Source organism: Pristiophorus japonicus, chromosome 5 (assembly GCF_044704955.1).
Source record: "Pristiophorus japonicus isolate sPriJap1 chromosome 5, sPriJap1.hap1, whole genome shotgun sequence".
NCBI classification, from domain to species: Eukaryota; Metazoa; Chordata; class Chondrichthyes; family Pristiophoridae; genus Pristiophorus; species Pristiophorus japonicus.
Window position 1 is genome coordinate 181,647,399 of NC_091981.1, and position 15,041 is coordinate 181,662,439.

Genomic DNA, 15,041 nt, shown 5'->3' on the forward strand with positions numbered 1-15,041 from the left:
TCACAGAAGGTGGGGCCCTGGGTGTGCCTCGCAGCACCCCACCACTCGGACCCACTATCACGGAAGGTGGGGCCCTGGATGTGCCGCGCTGCACCCCACCACTCGGACCCCGCAACCTCGAAAGGTGGGAAACCATGGAATGTCGCACCAGCAGTCAAACCACTAGTCACAGAAGGGGCTGTCACTGCAATGAGCGGTACCTCCTCTAAAGTGGGGGCTTCATCCAGCTCCATCCCCTCTCCCTCACCCTCCCTCCCCATGTTCTTGGTCTGGAGGGTTGGATTGGAAGGTGTTCTCCTCTTCAGGCTTGTCCACGTCTGAATCTTCTTCTGCATCATCAGGGTTGGCCTCAAGTTCTGCAAAATTTAACAGAACAGACAAATAGTTAGTAAGCGAGGAGGGGGGAGGATGGGTGGCATGAGTAGGCTCACACAGCACAGGCCAGGCAGCAGGCTGATTTGAGGGATCACGATTAATTTGCAGGACTTACCCTCTCCCTCGAGTGTGGGCCCAGCTTGTGCAGTGGTGATTGCTTTTCTCCAGGCAGGACCCATCAAAGCAGCGACCCTCTCTTCGAAGGGTGTCAGTGGGTGCAGATTTGCCAGGCCTCCTCCTGTTCAAGTTCTTTCTCGTTTATTATGTGCCTCTGCTGGTGTCCAGCTCCTGCCATCTGTTCTCAATCACAGTAACTAGTGCCTCCACTTCTTCCTGTAAGAAATTCTTGGTCCTTGCACTGAGTTGCATCTTGTACTGCTGCAGCTGCGATTTTTCCAATGCTCTCACAGCATTCGTTCTCACACACACAACTGGCTCTTTAAAAATGGCTGATTGCCAACTTGGAGCTATACTGCGCATGTGCGACCATTGCAACGATGTCAGAAATGTAACTTTTTATTTCCGCACATGCGCAGAAGGTGCAGTATCGTTTTTCGGCGCAGACAGCAGGCTCAACCCTCCGAGGCGACTGGACACGCTGCGCACTGCCAAATTCGAATTATACATCGAGGAAGATTTGGCAAATTATTTCCGGCGCATTTCTGGCCTAGAAAAACGGGTGTAACTCTGGCAATACTCCAGAAAATGGGCTTGGGGAAAATTGAGCCCTTAATCTGTCTGCTTATTTTCTGCCATTGCCTGGTTTAAGAGAATCAAGTGTGTTTGGGAAAATGGTGGCATGTGGTTCATGGACCCCATAATTAGTTGCACTTTAGCTCAGAGCAGTAATTAAATCTGCCACTTCTGCTCTGCTGATTCATTTATTTATTCATTTAATTGCTGAACTAAATGCTTCTTTTTCTTCAGAAATGGAACATTTTCTACAGAAAAAAAGCATGACCTTTACTTCAGGGCCAGAGATGTGTGAAAGTAAACTGATAATATAATATCCATGTTAAACATTTCTTGTTCTCCCACTTAGTAACAGCCACTGTAAGAAAACAGCTGTTACAAATGAAAGACATTTTTCTGTCAGGGTTTTCTATCCCCTGTAAATTTAGATATTTCAAAGCACTAAGATATTTTTAAGAGACACATCTGAAATATCAGCTGGAAAGCATTGGTTCATTCATGGTTACTCCTGGTCAGTTTTGAAGCCGATTGTTCTACCCTCTGGTCCTTTACTGAGCAGATTTGGACAGATGTTCTCATGTGGCACTAATTTAAATGATTGGATAAGAGGTTGTGAGCTCACTGTGCCTGACTCAGGCTTATCTGCCAAGGGCTAAGCTAGCAACAGCAAAGCTTCTTTCATACTAGCAGGGCTTTGGGCTCCTGTCCATCTGTCCACTCTAGGAATTGTCAGACAAATAGGGACCACGCTTATACTAGCTGTGGAGGAGCAATAGTAAGACAGTATTTACATTTCATTAGGACGACAGTGCAGAAACATTTCAGCAGGTCAGTAATTTTTATTTGATTTCCTGTATCTATTATTGATGTAGTGTTACATCTTTTAAACTGACTTCAATGTAATTATTTTCTGTTGCTGCTATTGGTAACAGTTATCCCATCTTAATAGAATAAGCAATGTTTTATCTAAGATTTTAAGCTTCTAAAGTCTGATACATGTTTCAATAAACATATGCAAGGGTGAGTCTTGGAAACTTTATGTTTTTTAATGCTGTCAACCTTTTCTCCCAATTGCCTTATAAATATATGAATCTGCACGCCACCTTTGTTGCAAAGGGAGTTTACACTTCTGTTTATACAATTGGTATAGAAAGAGAAATATTGGCAAAAGAAAGTAAATTCTTATACGGTGCTGTGCCACTTTGACAGCATTTCAGTTACACATTATTACTGTCTTAACTGTTAATGTTATTTAATGAGGCATTGGGATAATTAATAAAACAGCTGAAATGTATTATTTTAAATACAATAGTTTGCTGTCTTTTCAGTGAATGTACGGAATCGTGAAGAAACAAAGAACCTATTGTTAAACTATTCAAAACAAAGATGCTTAAAATGGTGTCCAAGTACTGCCCTGATGATGTTTCAATGGCAAATAGAAGCATCAAAAGTTAACATTTGAACAAATCCATTTAATGAATAATTTGAATTGAGTATAAGTACAGGGTGTCAATCAATAAATTTATATGTGATGTAGGAATGTGCTACTGGATGGGCAGTGATGATGTGTGGTCTAGGTTCACTTTGGAAAAGTTGAAACATTCATAGTTTACTGCACTAAGAGCAATTGCTGAGAAAATACCTTACTCATTCTTGTATATGAGTTTTCCTTGCATGTTCTATTGAAAAGACAGGAAGAACACTACCAACAAAAAATCTTTAATAATCTCATGCGAAAATTAAGAGCCATTTTGTAATATGCATTAGCCGTTGAGCAAAGTCAATCTGATCCTCCTCTCCCTTTTAAAAAAAACCTTTGTCTTTTACAGTAGCTTTTCTGTTCACCCGCTTCACTGCAATCACTGGTGGCTACATGAATTCTGCGTTTTTATTTTATTTGATTTCACAAATTCAAATGCTTTTTATAAAGACAAATATTTGTTTTGGATATTTGTTTTATTTCCAATATGAATATTAGTTAAAAATTTAAATGCTAAAATAAAAAATAGAACATAGCTTTTTTGTTTGTTGCATTTAAAAATAACCTGTTTCTTCGACAAGAGCTTTTTTTTCTAATTACTATTTATCTATTATTATATTTTTACATAATCCAAGTATTAAAATATTGGAAATAGTCTGTATATAAACCAATGTTTAACATTTTCTAACTGGTGCTACCATTCTCGATATATACTGTATATAGATTAAATAATAAATCTCCTTTTGTAATCCTTTAAAATGATAATCTTATGGAATTAAAAAAAGAGCAAGTATTCATATATAAAAATGGGTCATATGGGTTTTAGGATAAACCAGCAAATCCTAACCGATAGAATTTAGTTGAAAAGTTAGGTTTATTCAGTATATTCAGGATAACACATATGGGCCAACATTCCTAACCGCTAATTTTCTGAAATCACATTTAGTCCATATTTAGTTCTGCTCTTAGGAATTCTAACCCTCCGAAAAAAGATAAAGAATGAGAAAAAAAGCTGATTTTTATTTGTTTAGGGCTTGTGAATGTTATTAACTCATTGCAGCATTATATAGCCAAGTCAAAAAAGTATTTTACTCCAGCTGATACTTGGAGTTAGTGACCTTAACAAAAGGGGAGATTGTGAAGTGTCATTACAACTCTTGTATAACTGAGTTTTTTATTGTCATGGTATAATGCAGGAAATAAGGAGAGGTGTTGGAATCGCAGAAACCATAAGAAGCACAATGTTAGCACTGGGTACTATCTGGGTACTTACCTGGGCCTGGCAGGGAGGCAGTGTTTGAAAAGGCTCACCACGGAGACTGTGACTGAGCTGTGCCAACTGGTTCATGAATAAAAGAAGGAACAGTTGCCTTTCGCAATTAAGGTCTCTTTAGCGCAGAGAAGGTTAAGGGGAGATTTAATACTCAAAATCATGAATAGGTTTGGATAGAGTCAATAAGGAGAAATTGTTTCCAGTTGGAGAAGGGTTGTTAACTAAAGGGCACAGATTAAAGATAATTGGCAAAAGAACCAGTGACATGAGGCGAATTTTCTTTGCGCAGAGAGTTGTTATGATTTGGAATGCACTGTCACAAAAGATGGTGGAAGCAGATTCAATAATAACTTTCAAAAGTCAATTGAATCAGTACTTTAAGGGAGAAAATTTGCAGAGCTATGGGACAAGACCATGGGGGTGGTACTAATTGGATCGCACTTTCAAAGAGCCGGCATATTCACGATGAACCAAATGGGCTTTTTCTGTGCTGTATCATATGATCACTGCCTTTAGTAAAAGTGAAATAATTTTATTTAATTATGCAGTAGTGGCAGTGTACACGTTTAATGTGTATTTGCTAGTGTATTTGCTGCTAGTGTTCTAACCTTTTCCATGCTAGTGATGCATGTGTCCAAGTTCTAGATGCTTCTCCAGGTGAAGGAACGCTTTCATCCTAAGTAACTGATGGGTGATTTCAAATCCAGTTGACAAGCTGCAGGAGATAAAGAAGGCCCTATAATCTTTCAGCCTTAGTTCATTGTTGATGGTCTCACTTCTGAGTTAAAAGGTCATGGGTTCAAGCTCAATTTTAAGCACATAATCTAGGCTAACACTTCAATACTGAAGGAGTACTGCATTGTTGAAGAATCATAGGGGGAGTAATTCGGGTTCGCCCCAATTGGGGTGCTAACTTTTAAAAGTTGAATAAATTGGTGCCAGACGTGAATGTTTATCAACTTTAAAAATATTCAGGGTTTGTGCTCCAGGAAGGAAGTGGAACGCTAAATCAAGCCCTCCACTTCCTTCCTGGAATGCAGCAGGCAGCACCACCACGTTGGAAGGCTCCTTCCCTCCCTTAATGGGAAGGACCATCGCTGCAGGTTCTGCAAGGGAAAAACTTACCTGTTCCCCGATGACAGCCGCGATCCAGCCCGATCAGCCTGGTGTACTGCAGCAGAGTGCTAGGCTGATCGATCGGGATGGAAGACGCTTGATAAAAATGGAATTACAAATTGCACAAATTCTTTTACTTACCTCGGCCACCTCGTCTTTAAGTATCGCCCCGAAGTGCCGGCCTCCCAATGAACACCTCCTGCAGCTGCTGGTGTTTTCGCCTGGCGATGCTGCAGGGGGCGGAATTGAAGTTCGGGTCCGGGGCAATGCGCACGGCAATGTTGTCACCATCTTCAGGTGAAGGAGATCGGGGAGCAATTTTCTTCCACCGCCGCAAACCTCCTGCCGAATTTAGCGAGAGTCGATCTTCTCGTCTTGCCCGGTCGGTATGTGCTTAGCACCCCATTATCACCTTCAGAGGCAATAATGGTCGATGCTAAGGAGGCCAATTTCTAGGCTATAGAATCATAGAAGAAGCAGTGTTAAAGAGAAAGCAATAAACTGAGGCCCCATTTGCCTGATCAGGTGGATGTAAAAGATCCCACAGCATTTAGCAAAGAAAAGCAGAATAGCTTTCTGGGTACTTGGTTGACATTAAGAGATTAAGGAGGAAACATTCGGGGTGTTTGCGCCTCCCGTTAGCACCCCCGGGGGACACTAATGAGGCACAAATGATTTTTCAAACGGGCGCGGCGCCACTAACAACTCCCGCGAAAGTCTGCGGGAGTTTAACGGCGGTGTTAACCAGTGGCGCCCCGCTCCGCTGTGCCGGCGATGACAATGTCATCATTGTGCGCAGCAACCTGTTTTTGCCCCGGAGCGAAAATTCGGTAGTGCCAGCGACAGCTTCATGGTGGGCGAAATTTAAATGGGGAGGTGGCGATTTTTAAAAAAATGGCCTGCTGGATGTTGAATCGCTTGCTGCGATCTTCCAATCCAGCATGCCTCTTGTGTACCATGCTAATGCCACGGCACCCCACTCACCGATGGTCCAGGTAGGGACCCATTTCTCCCCCACATAGTCAGCAGCTTGGCTCTCCCCTTTAATGAAGGGGAGAGCCCTGTCTATGCGGCTTAGCGCTGTGCCCCTCACTGTACTCTTCCGTTGCGCTCGCGCCCTGCAGAGCAAGTGGCACACGATATTTTGTGCTCCACTTACTCTTGGGGGTGGTAACCCGAATTTAGGTCACGGGGCAAGACTTCCATGCCTGACGCAGGAAATCCCACCTCAGGGCTGTTACCAGCTCTAAACGGGGTGCAACACAATGCCACCCCCCCCCCCCCCCAACTTATCATTTTCTGTTTGTGGAAGGCACTGTGGGACATTTTGAAAAATTGTGGGACAAATGTGTTCTTTTTTTAAAGAACCAATAGAATCATGGGATGACACTTTGTGAAATAAGATTCCAAAGAATGTGATTTCATTAGCATTAATCAATTAATAAAAAAATAGCAGCGAGTCATGACATACCTGTAATAACATTGAATTTAATGGATTGCATATTGAGGTCAGCATGCCCGCGATTTCCTGATCGCGTAGCCTATCCAAGGCAGAGGAGATAGTTGCCCACAGGGTTTACATGGCTATGTGCATCCCTCAGAGATGCTATTACTGATATCATAAAATTGTCCATGGCAGAGTTTCAATGTCACACATCAGAACCCCACACAAAGGGGTAGTTGAATCTTTTACACTTATATTTGGTGAAATAATCCTAGGCAGACGGTCCAAAACCTCCAGAAATTTCTCATTGAGGTCTCAAACGTCTCTTTCCTGTACTTTGCAGAAGAGGAAGGAAGCTGTTATGTATTTATGCTTGGGGTCACCAGACACCGGGGCACCACTGTCGGAGGTCATCGGGCTGTACGCACACGTGCACGGTCACTGGTATATAAGCGCGGGTACTATGTCACGCGGGTTACTTTGGACATGAATAAAGTTGAATCAGGTTTACACCTGAGGCAGTTTACAGTAACAAGTCTTGTGAGCCATTACATTCATTACATTTGGCGGCGAGGTAACTTAAAAACCTTCGCATGTACATTGGGCACTATTGGAATTATGGAGAGATTCGCGGATGGCGAGGCTTGGGCAGATTTTATCGACCGCCTGGATCAGTATTTTGTGGCCAGCTGACGCAGTTCGGCGCAGGTCGGTTTTCCTCACCGTTTGTGGTCCAAAAATTTATGGCCTCATGAAGAATCTTCTCTCGCCTTTACATCCAATGGACAAAGAATATGGGGATTTGTGTGCTTTGGTGCATGACCATCTTAAGCCAAAAGAGGGGATCATCATCTCACGTTATTGCTTCTACACGCATGTTCGTGCTGAGGGCCATGATGTGTCGGGATTTGTCACCGACCTGCGACGTCTTGGTGAGCCGTGTAAGTTTGGGAATGTGTTGGAAGACATGCTGCGAGATTTCTTCGTGATAGGCATCAACCATGATGTGATTCTCCAGAAGTTATTGGCCGAAGAGAAGCTGGATTTGAGCAAGGCCATCATGACTGCCCAGGCATGCATGACGACTGATGATAATTTGAGGCAGATATCTTCGAACAGTTGGAGCGCCACGGCAAGTACTGTAAACAAGATTGTGTTGTCGTCTGGTAGAGCTGCTTATGACAGGGCCCACTCGACTGCTTATGTGAAACCTGTAGCTGCTGAAAGTCCGCCAACTGGTACGAATCCGATTTCACCTGTTGGCGATGTGGGGGCAAGCATTGGCCTCATCAGTGTCGGTTTAAACAGTACTCCTGTAATGGCTGTTCGAAAATGGGGCATCTTCAGAGAATGTGCCCACAAATGAGCAAGTGTGCTGCCGCTCATCACATTGCTGATGATGACCAGTCCAGTGCTGGCCCGGATACACAACCCGAGGAGGAAATGTATGGTCTGTATTCGTTCTTGGGAAGGAGCCAGCCGATAATCGTTAATGTGAAGCTGAATGGCATGCCTGTATCAATGGAGCTGGACACGGGTGCGAGTCAGTCGATAATGAGCCAAAGGACATTCGACAAGCTGTGGGACACTGAGGCTATGAAGCCTAAGCTGAGTCCAGTCAATGCCAAGTTGCATACTTACACTAAGGAACATATACCGGTGATTGGCAGTGCAGTAGTCAAGGTGTCATATGATGGTGTGGTTCATGATCTACCGTTATGGATTGTCCCAGGTAATGGTCCCACACTGTTGGGTAGGAATTGGCTTGAGAAAATCAGGTGGAATTGGAATGATATCAAAGCGTTGTCATCGGTGAATGACACTTCGTGTGCTCAAGTGTTGAAGAAGTTTCCTTCTTTGTTTGAACCGGGCATTGGTAATTTTACTGGAGCCAAGGTGCAGATTCACCTGGATTCGAATGCAAGGCTTGTCTATCATAAGGCTTGGTCTGTTCCCGACATGATGAGGGAGAAGTTGAAATTGAGCTTGACAGACTCCAATGTGAAGGGGTCATATCACCTATCAAGTTTAACGAGTGGGCCAGTCCTATTGTTCCTGTGTTGAAGAGTGATGGCACTGTCAGGATTTGTGGAGTCTACAAGGTTACGATTAACCGATTTTCGAAACAGGATCAGTACCCGTTACCGAAGGCTGATGACCTGTTTGCCATGCTAGCTGGTGGAAAGTCATTCACTAAACTGGATCTGACTTTGGCCTATATAACAAAGGAGCTTGTCGACACTTCAAAGAAACTCACCTGCATCAACACCCATAAAGGACTGTTTGTGTACAACAGGTGTTCTTTTGGAATTTGTTCAGCTACAGCCGTATTTCAGAGGAATATGGAGAGTCTACTAAAGTCCGTTCCTGTCACACTGCAATGCAGAGTCCTAAGGCAAGCTCAGGGAGGACAGAAACCTCCTGTGGAGCAGAAGATGACATTCTGGTCACAGGTCGCGACACTATTGAACAATCTTGAAGAAGTCCTACATCGTCTGGACAAATGGGGCTCAGGCTGTAATGTTCGAGGTGTGTATTCATGGCACCTGAAGTTGAATTCCTGGGGAGGAAGATTGCTGCTGATGGCATCAGGCCTACTGATTCGAAAACCAAGGCCATCAAAAAATGCACCTAGGCCTCAGAATGTGACGGAGCTGCGTTCATTCCTTGGGCTACTCAATTACTTTGGTAATTTCTTATCCAGATTGAGCACTTTGTTAGAGCCACTGCACGTGCTACTCAGAAAAGGCGACAACTGGGTCTGGGGTGTGTCTCAAGATAGAGCTTTTGAGAAAGCTAAGAATTTGCTCTGTTCAAACAAGTTGCTTGTTCATTATGATCCATGTAAGTGCCTGTGAAGCTTCATCATATGAGGTTGGCTGTATACTCCAACAAGCAAATGAGTCGGGTAAGCTACAACCTGTTGCGTATGCTTCAAGAAGTTTGTCAAAGGCGGAAAGAGCTTACAGCATGGTAGATAAAGAAGCTTGGGCCTGTGTGTATGGGGTCAAAAAGATGCATCAGTACCTGTTTGGTCTTCATTTTGAACTCAAAACGGATCACAAGTAACTCATTTCATTGTTTTCGAAAAACAAAGGGATTAATACCAATGCATCGTCCTGTATCCAGAGGTGGGCGTTGACATTGTCTGCCTATGATTATGTTATTCGTCATAGACCTGGCACTGAGAATTGTGCCGATGCACTGTGTCGTCTGCCGTTGCCCACACCTAAGGTGGAGACGCCTCAACCTGCAGATTTAGTAATGGATGGTTTTGAGAGTGAAAGAACATCTGTCACTGCTCAACAAGTTAGGATCTGGACCAGCGATGACCCTATTTTATCGGTTGTGAAATGTTGTGACCTCAGTGGTGATTGGTCTGCAATACCTATGGAAATGTGTGATGAGACCAAATCTTACAACCGTCGTAAAGATGAAGTGTCCATTCAGTCAGATTGTTTACTGTGGGGCAACCGTGTTGACATGCCTAAAGAAAGTTGGAGAGAACTACATAGCACTCATCCTGGTATTGTCATGATGAAAGCCATTGCTACGGCTCATGTATAGTGGCCTGGAATTGACTCTGATCTGGAATCATATGTGCATCAGTGCAAAGGGTTACTGCATGAGATAAAAGTTCACGGGGTTGGGGGTAATATATTAGCATGGATAGAAGATTGGCTGACAAACAGACAACAGAGAGTCGGGATGAATGCCAATCAGAGGATGAACCAATCAGTGACGAGTGGGGTGCCGCAAGGATCAGTGCTGGGATCCCAAATATTTACAATAAAAACATAGAAACATAGAAAATATGTGCAGGAGTAGGTCATTCGGCCCTGCACCACCATTCAATAAGATCATGGCTGATCATTCACCTCAGTACCCCTTTCCTGCTTTCTCTCCATACCCCTTGATCCTTTTAGCCATAAGGGCCATATCTAACTCCCTCTTGAATATATCCAATGAACTGACATCAACAACTCTCTGCGGTAGAGAATTCCACAGGTTAACAACTCTCTGAGTGAAGAAGTTTCTCCTCATCTCAGTCCTAAATTGCTTATCCCTTATCCTTAGACTGTGACCCCTGGTTCTGGACTTCCCCAATATTGGGAACATTCTTCCTGAATCTAACCTGTCCAGTCCCATCCGAATCTTATATGTTTCTCTGAGATCTCCTCTCATTCTTCTAAACTCCAGTGAATACAGACCCAGTCGATCCAAGCTCTCCTCATATGTCAGTCCTGCCATCACAGGAATCAGTCTGGTGAACCTTTGTTGCACTCCCTCAATAGCAAGAACGTCCTTCCTCAGATTAGGAGACCAAAACTGCACACAATATTCCAGGTGAGGCCTCACCAAGGCCCTGTACAACGACAGTAAGACCTCCCTGCTCCTATACTCAAATCCCCTAGCTATGAAGGCCAACATGCCATTTGCCTTCTTCACCGCCTGCTGTACCTGCATGCCAACTTTCAATGACTGATGTACCATGACACCCAGGTCTTGTTGCACCTCCCCTTTTCCTAATCTGTCACCATTCAGATAATAGTCTGCCTCCCTGTTTTTGCCCCCAAAGTGGATAACCTCACATTTATCATCATTATACTGCATCTGCCATGCATTTGCCCACTCACCTAACCTGTCCAAGTCACCCTGCTGCCTCTTAGCATCCTCCTCACAGCTCACACCGCCACCCAGCTTAGTGTCATCTGCAAACTTGGAGATATTACACGCAATTCCTTCATTTAAATCATTAATATACATTGTAAATAGCTGGGGTCCCAGCACTGAGCCCTGCGGCACCCCACTAACCACTGCCATTCTGAAAAGGACCCGTTTATCCTGACTCTCTGCTTCCTGTCTGTCAACCAGTTCTCTATCCACGTCAATACATTACCCCCAATACCATGTGCATTAGTTTTGCACACCAATCTCTTGTGTGGGACCTTGTCAAAAGCCTTTTGAAAGTCCAAATACACCACATCCACTGATTCTCCCTTGTCCACTCTACTAGTTACATCCTCTAAAAACTTTAGAAGATTTGTCAAGCATGATTTCCCTTTCATAAATCTATGCTGAATTGGACCGATCCTGTCACTGCTTTCCAAATGCGCTGCTATTTCATCTTTAATAATTGATTCCAACATTTTCCCCACTACTGATGTCAGGCTAATCGGTCTCTAATTCCCCGTTTTCTCTCTCCCTGCTTTTTTAAAAAAGTGGTGTTACATTAGCTACCCTCCAGTCCATAGGAACTGATCCAGATTCGATAGACCGTTGGAAAATGATCACCAAAGCATCCATTATTTCTAGGGCCACTTCCTTAAGTACTCTGGGGTGCAGACTATCAGGCCCTGTTGATTTATCAGCCTTCAATCCCATCAATTTCCCTAACAGAATTTCCTGACGAAGAAGGATTTCCTTCAGTTCCTCCTTCTCGCTAGACTCTCAGTCACCTAGTATTTCTGGAAGGTTATTTGTGTCCTCCTTCGTGAAGATAGAACCAAAGTATTTGTTCAATTGGTCTGCCATTTCTTTGTTCCCCATTATAACTGACTGATTCTGACTGCAAAGGACCTACGTTTGTCTTCACTAATCTTTTTCTCTTCACATATCTATAGAAGCTTTTGCAGTCAGTTTTTATTTTCCCACCAAGCTTCCTCTCATACTCTATTTCCCCCTCTTAATTAAACCCTTTGTCCTCCTCTGCTGAATTCTAAATTTCTCCCAGTCCTCAGGTTTGCTGCTTTTTCTGGCCAATGTATATGTTCTTACTTGGATTTAACACTATCCCTAATTTCCCTTGTTAACCACTGTTGAGCCACCTTCCCTGTTTTATTTTTACGCCAGACAGGGATGTACAATTGTTGAAGTTCATCCATGTGATCTTTAAATGTTTGCCATTGCCTATCCACCGTCATCCCTTTAAGTATCATTCGCCAGTCTATTCTAGCCAATTCCCGTCTTATACCATCGAAGTTACCTTTCCTTAAGTTCAGGACCCTAGTCTCTGAATTAACTGTGTCACTCTCCATCTTAATAAAGAATTCTACCATATTATGGTCACTCTTCCCCAAGGGGCCTCGCACAGCAAGATTGCTAATTAGTCCTTTCTCATTACACATCACCCAGTCTATGATGGCCAGCCCTCTAGTTGGTTCCTCGACATATTGATCTAGAAAACCATCCCTAATATACTCCAGGAAATCCTCCTCCACCGTATTGCTACCAGTTTGGTTAGCCCAATCTATATGTAGATTAAAGTCACCCGTGATAACTGCTGCGCCTTTATTGCACACATCCCTAATTTCTTGTTTGGTGCTGTCCCCAACCTCACTACTACTGTTTGGTGGTCTGTACACAACTCCCACTAGCGTTTTCTGTCCTTTGACATTCCGCAGCTCTACCCATACAGTTTCGACATCATCCAAGCTAATGTCCTTCCTTACTATTGCGTTAATTTCCTCTTTAACCAGTAATGCTACCCCACCTCCTTTTCCTTTCTGTCTATCCTTCCTGAATGTTGAATACCGCTGGATATTGAGTTCCCAGCCTTGATCATCCTGGAGTCATGTCTCCGTAATCCCAATTATATCATATTCGTTAACAGCTGCCTGCGCATTTAATTCATCCACCTTATTACGAATACTCCTCGCATTGAGGCACAGAGCTTTCAGTCTTGTCTTTTTAACACACTTTGTATATTAACAACTTGGAAGAGGGGACTGAGTGTAACATAGCCAAGTTTGCTGACGATGCAAAGATGGGAGGAAGGGCAACGTGTGAGGAGGACATAAAGAGGCTTCAGGAGGACACAGACAGGCTAAGTGACTGGGCAAGAATTTGGCAAGTGTGAGGTCATGCACTTTGGCAGAAAAAATCAAAGAGCAAGGTTTTATTTAAATGGAGAAAGATTGCAAAGTGCTGCAGTACGGCGGGACCTGGGGGTACTTATGCATGAAACACAAAATGATAGTATGCAGGTACAGCAAGTGATCAGGAAGGCCAATGAAATCTTGACCTTTATTGCAAAGGGGATGGAGTATAAAAGCAGGCAAGTCTTGTTACAGCTGTTCAGGTTATTGGTGAGGCCACACCTGGAATACTGCATGCAGTTTTGGTTTGTATATTTACAAAAGGATATACTTGCTTTGGAGGCAGTTCAGAGAAGGTTCACTAGGTTGATCCCGGGGATGAGGAGGTTGACTTATGAGGAAAGGTTGAGTAGATTTGATCCTCTACTCATTGGAATTCAGAAGAATGAGAGGTGATCTTATAAAAACGTATAAGATTATGAGGCGGCTTGACAAGGTGGATGCAGAGAGGATGTTTCCACTGTTGGGGGAGACTAGAACTAGAGGGCATGATCTTAGAATAAGGGGCCACCCATTAGAACTGAGATGAGAAGAAATTTCTTCTCTCAGGGTTGTGAATCTGTGGAATTCGCTGCCTCAGGGAGCTGTGGAAGCTGGGACATTAAATAAATTAAGACATAAATCGATACTTTCTTAAACGATAAGGGGATAAGGGGATAAGGGGTTATGGGGAGCGGGCGGGGAAGTGGAGCGGAGTCCATAATCAGATCAGCCATGATCTTAGTGAATGGCGGAGCAGGCTCTAGGGACCTTATGGCCTACTCCTGCTCCTATTTCTTATGTTCTTATGTTCTTATATAATACTTGCATGCAGCTAAGTAAAACACCAGCGGAATCTCTGCTGAGTCTTTGGTTGTGGCCATCTAAACCATGGTCAAGGGTCCACATTGATTTTGCGGGCCCTTTCCTGGGAAAGACGTTTTTTGTTGTGGTGGATGCATATTCAAAGTGGATAGAGTGTATTATTATGTCATCCAGTATGTCCACAGCTACTATTGAGAGCCTTCATGTCATGTTTGCTACTCATGGTTTGCCTGACATTGTTGTGAGCGACAACGGATCTTGCTTCAGAAGTCTGGAGTTTCAAGAGCTCATGAAACTCAATGCTTTTAAACATGTGAGGTCAGCCCCATTCAAATCTGCTTCTAATAGTCAAGCAGAGCATGCTGTTCAAACGATCAAGCAGGGTATGAAATGTGTAACTCAGGGTTCACTGCAGACTCGCTTATCTTGTATACTGCTCAGTTACAAGACCAGACCTCAGACGCTTACTGGGGTCTCCCCTGCTGAACTACTGATGAAGAGAAGTCTCAAGACCAGGCTCTCTCTTTTGTATCCCGATTTGAATGATCGTGTTGAAAACAGATGTCAAAGTCAGCAAGGGTATCATGATTGTGCTGCTGTCTCACGTGACATCTTTGTCAACGATCTGGTTTATGTACTGAACTATGGTCAAGGTCCAAAGTGGATCGCCGGTACTGTCACAGCCAAGGAGGATAACAGAGTGTTTATTGTTGCAAACATGCAGGAAACATGTTGATCAGATAAAACTGTGGTACATGGAATAACTGGAACAGCTTCAGGAAGATGCAGTCAATGACCAACCAACCAATGTTCATTCATCAGAGGATTTTGCTGTCATTATGGAAACTGAACCTTCAGTTTCTGATGTGGTCATTACCACTCCCATCAGATCAGTTACTCAGCCTTCAGTCACAACTGACGCAGAATGCTCGCCTAGAACTCAAGTTGAACTGAGACGATCAACTCGTGAGCGAAAAG

The 15,041-nt window shown here is 43.5% G+C and overlaps 1 protein-coding gene across 6 annotated transcripts in view; it reads left to right on the plus strand.

The window, feature by feature from the left end:
* Positions 1 to 1,734: 1,734 nt before the first annotated feature.
* The window catches only part of LOC139263931 (poly(rC)-binding protein 3), a 266,887-nt gene continuing 253,580 nt past the window's right edge, over positions 1,735 to 15,041 (plus strand). For all 6 annotated transcript variants that reach the window (XM_070880015.1, XM_070880017.1, XM_070880014.1 and 3 more), the window contains exon 1: positions 1,735 to 1,896. The gene's annotated coding sequence lies outside the window, so the exon portion shown is untranslated. The remainder of the gene's footprint in view (positions 1,897 to 15,041) is intronic.